This window comes from Triticum dicoccoides, chromosome 2B, assembly GCF_002162155.2.
Source record: "Triticum dicoccoides isolate Atlit2015 ecotype Zavitan chromosome 2B, WEW_v2.0, whole genome shotgun sequence".
Lineage (NCBI taxonomy): Eukaryota > Viridiplantae > Streptophyta > Magnoliopsida > Poales > Poaceae > Triticum > Triticum dicoccoides.
The window spans coordinates 761,439,189-761,443,484 of NC_041383.1; positions in this window are offsets into that span (position 1 = coordinate 761,439,189).

The following is a 4,296-nucleotide window of genomic DNA, read 5'->3' on the forward strand; positions in this document are numbered from 1 at the left end:
GGGGGCTGGGGCGGGCTGGCAGGCGGGGGTGAGGGCGGGCTGGCCGGGGGCGGGGGTGGGCTGGCCGGCGGGGGCAGGGGCGGCTTGAGGCTCCTCTGCCCCGATGCGGTGCGGGAACTGGGAGACGAGCGAGCGGTCGGGTGCGTCCGCTCGTTTTCGGGTCCAGGGCTGGACTGCGGGGTGGCATTTTGACCGTAAATACGTCATACAATAGAAGTACAGCTATACTTCGAAACGTTTTCTTTGGTGGGACTTGCCAGAATCCTGAGATTGTGGGAGAAACCGGGTATTTTGGGATTTTGGGATTGCACTAGGATTCTGGAGAATCCGGTTGAAATTTTGGAAGTTCAATCGAGTTCTTTTCGCTTGGGATTTTCGGGACCAAGATTCTCCATAATCTACTCAAAAGAACTGGGCCTCATTCAGATTTATGAGTTGGGGTTGCCCTTTGATCGTTCCGGTCAACCATTGGAAGAAATATAATTAGCCTATCAGGGAGAATCAGAGAAGGTATGACTCTCATACCATATGCCTGCATTTTTGCCATGATGATTGACAAATATTAGACTTCTTTGCTATTGCAATAGATGCAGCACAATTTAGAGATAGATATTATTCAGATTTATGAGTTCAGGGTTATAATTCGATCCATATATTAAGAGGCCCCGGGTTCTAGTTTCATCCAGGGGCCTGAAATTTGAGGAGTGGCCTTGACAGCACCTCAAATCAAATCTGCTTGCCAGCCTGCCTCTTCATTGTTCAGACTAAATAAGATTATCAACATGGAGCTAGCTGGCAGATACAGTGCATGATGGTATCCCATTAAACATGCATCACATAGATGATTTATGAATGATACTTGCTGTGGGTACCACCAACATATACATGACTGGAGAAAAAACTCTGAGCTGCCTTGTCAGTTCATCCTGTGCCCCTAATTGTTGTGCAAACAAACTAATCCTAACTCCTAAGTGACCGCGCTCAACTCTATGCAGCACATTGAAATGATCAGCAGAGGAAAAACTGCTTGCAGCAAACTTGACGCTAGTCACCAACAAGGGACAAGACAAACCAAATTGGTTGCAGCAGCTTGAAACTGAAGCAATTACAGGCCAAAACAAGTGCAGCTGTCTGTTAGCTTGGTTGCAGTTTGGAATAAATCATTATAATTACTCACCTCCTCTGTTCAGCTCTGAAATTTAAACTGTTTAATAATCCAGAAACCTCACAAGACCATAATTGTTCATAACAAATCACCATAGCATAAAATCAAGTATGAGCAAGCCCTGACGACTAGCTAATTAAACTGTCTCTATCAGAAACTTACTTCAAAGCAACCGAGCTAAAATGGCTACCCTTGTTTCTTGTATTGAAAAACGCAAGTGAACCCACCCGAGCTACTAGATCAATTATCATATCTATAGTCATGGGATGCAAGGTGTGAACCACACCGGCCGTGGCTTGGTCCGGCGCCGCCTGACGCCCTCCACCTTCTCCGCCCTACCGTCCTTGAGGCTGAACACCCTGACGAGGTCAGCGGCGCAGTCGTTGGCATACCCTTCGCTGGCGTAGTAGACACATCCGGCCTTGAGCTCCGGGTGCTCACTCATCGGCATACAGAGCGAGCTCTTCCCCCCGACAAACAGCGCGGCATCGCCAATGTTGTCTGTCTCCCTCCACTCCTCACCGCTGGGGTCGAGGACCTGCACCTTGAAGGACGGCAATGCCCGATAACCATGTGTGGCCTCTTTGACAACCAACGTCAGCCGCCTGCCCGGAGCCACCACGTGGAACCTACGGTGGTCCAAATCGGCCGGCAGCAGCAGCCTTGGCGCGACCACCGCGCTCGTGAACACCCCCGTATCATCAGCGTCGTGCTCCCATGCCTCCACTTGACCAGAGTACGTGATCGAGTAGAACCAATTCCCTCATATTGGATGGCGTCCTCGATGCCGCTGGGCGAGGGCGTCGTCCCGCACACCATCTTAGCGAGGTCGACGCCATCATGCGCCAGCCGCCATGCGCCGCCCTCCGCCGTGGCGAAGGCCACAAAGCCAAACTGGGTGCCCGTAATCATCATGGCGGCGGGGCACGACGGGGAGTTGGAAAGGACGACCTTCCGGCAGAAGGATCGCATGTGCTTGGCACACATGTCGTGGGCACCGATCCTATGCATCCGGTCGGACGGGCGGTAGTCGTACACCGGGTGCGATGGGGCTTTAATGAAGTGCTTCACGTTGTTTGACACGAGAATAATATCTAGGACTCCGGGAGAAGGGAAGAGGAGCATATTTCTCTCTTGCGTTGGGAAAGGGAAAAGTAAATAAGCGAGTCTGCCAGTGTACTATAGTACACAAATAAAAGGATGCGGGAAACGAGTATTTCATTAATCTCATTGGAGAAACAAAATTATGAGATCCAGTAAACAAAAAGTGCGCTCCATGGCATATTAGCGCGGCCAGCCTGACTATGGCGATTGCGGTCTCCTGGTTTCCGAGGCCTCGGAAGACACCCGGTTAATTACTCCCGCGGGTTGCTCTGTGGGATACCTCCAATTAAAATGTGTGATCGTCTTCCTTGTCTTTGATTCGCGTTCTCCATGCATGATGATGATAACGTGTGTGTGGGCAGCGGCAGAGCCCGTGTCCTCGTCGGCACACGAGCTGCATGTAGCTTGGCCTTAGCGGTGGCCGCGCCTGCCCTCGCCGTCGTGCCTCGTCGGTCTTGGCGGCGCTGGGGTAGTTGATGTTGGGGTAGCATGGGTCGCGCTCGTCTTAGACTTCTCGATGACCGGTTACTTCATCGGGGTGTTCAAGGGGCTACACCTTGCGGGAGCAATATTTTGAAGAGACCGGTGCCAGTGTAAAAACTGGCGCGCGCTCACATTGGCGTGGCCGAGGTGGTTGGCGCCTCGTCTCCGCTAGACGCCAAGTATTTGGCGGTCCGCCAAGGCAAAGGTGCCGCCTCACGGGGCCGTGGAAGGTGGCGTCGTAAAGGCCGCGTCGCCTTGGGCTGGTGTTGCGTGGAAGTGTGACCTGTGCACCAGCTATGCTACGGACACTACCGGAACAGGGCTCTAAGCCGACAGCCAAATATATGCCGACGGCTACCGTCGGCCTAGTCCGAGCTATGCCGACAGCTAGCTCCTGGCCGTCGACGTAGAAAGGTCGTCGGGCTATCCGCGTCTACGCCGACAGCAGTCGTCGGCACATCACAGCCGTCGGCTTATCCCAGACTACGCCTACAGCTGTCGTCGGCATATATAGGCCGTCGGCATAGATGCGGGCCCGCTGACAACTGCCATCAGGCCGGCTAACGACGTCAAATCTATGTCGACGGCCGTGACGGGTGGCCGTCGGCATAGATACGGGTGACACGTCACCAATCCAGAGCGCACTGACCAGGAGCTTTGCCGACGGCAGCCGTCGGCATAGCTGACACGTCATCGATCCGCGGCGTTGTCCATCTACCCTGGCCGCATCTATGCCGACGGCATAGTTTTTTTTTCTTTTTTTCCATGTAATATTATTATTATTATTAAGCATACAGTATGTGTTAATAAGCATACATATAGATTGTGTTAATAAGCATACATATAGTATGTGTTAATAAGCATATAATATGTTAATAAGCATATAGTATGTGTTAATAAGCATACATATAGTTTTTTTTCTTTTTCTTCACTGTTTTCTTTAATATTATTATTTAACTAACTTACATACAGTATGTGTTAATAAGCATACATGCATTATTTTTCGGTTCTGTACAGAGTGGTGTGACCCCCCCTCACGAACGGTGCCGCCGCCAGCCGGCAACTGGAATGGGGAACAACCGCATCGGGTCTATACGAAGGGGACTTTGCTCCAAGTGTTTATATATATCGGATGACCTACCACAACCGGATGGTGTTATGGCATGTCCGAAGAGGCGGCATGCATCTCCGGGGTGTGGCCCCGTCACGGACGGCGCCGCCGCCGGCACCTGGAGGGGGGGAACGGACGCGTCGGGGTCTACAAGGAGTGGATGTATCTGTGGGTTTGGCCCGGATGTTGCTCCTGAGTGTCCCTATGGGCGGACCTGACACAACCGGGTGGAGAGGTCCACTGGTCAAAGCCCGTCCGTGGGAAGTCAAAGGGCTAGATCTCGTGGTCAACCGCTCCAGGGTTAGGCGGGATGGGGGCCCCCTGGGGGGGAGCAATGCCACCGGAGCTTCGTATCGTGCCCTCATACATGCGGGGTGCTGTGGTGGCATGTCCAAAGAGGCGGCACGCGTCTCCGGTGCGTCGCCCCCTCATG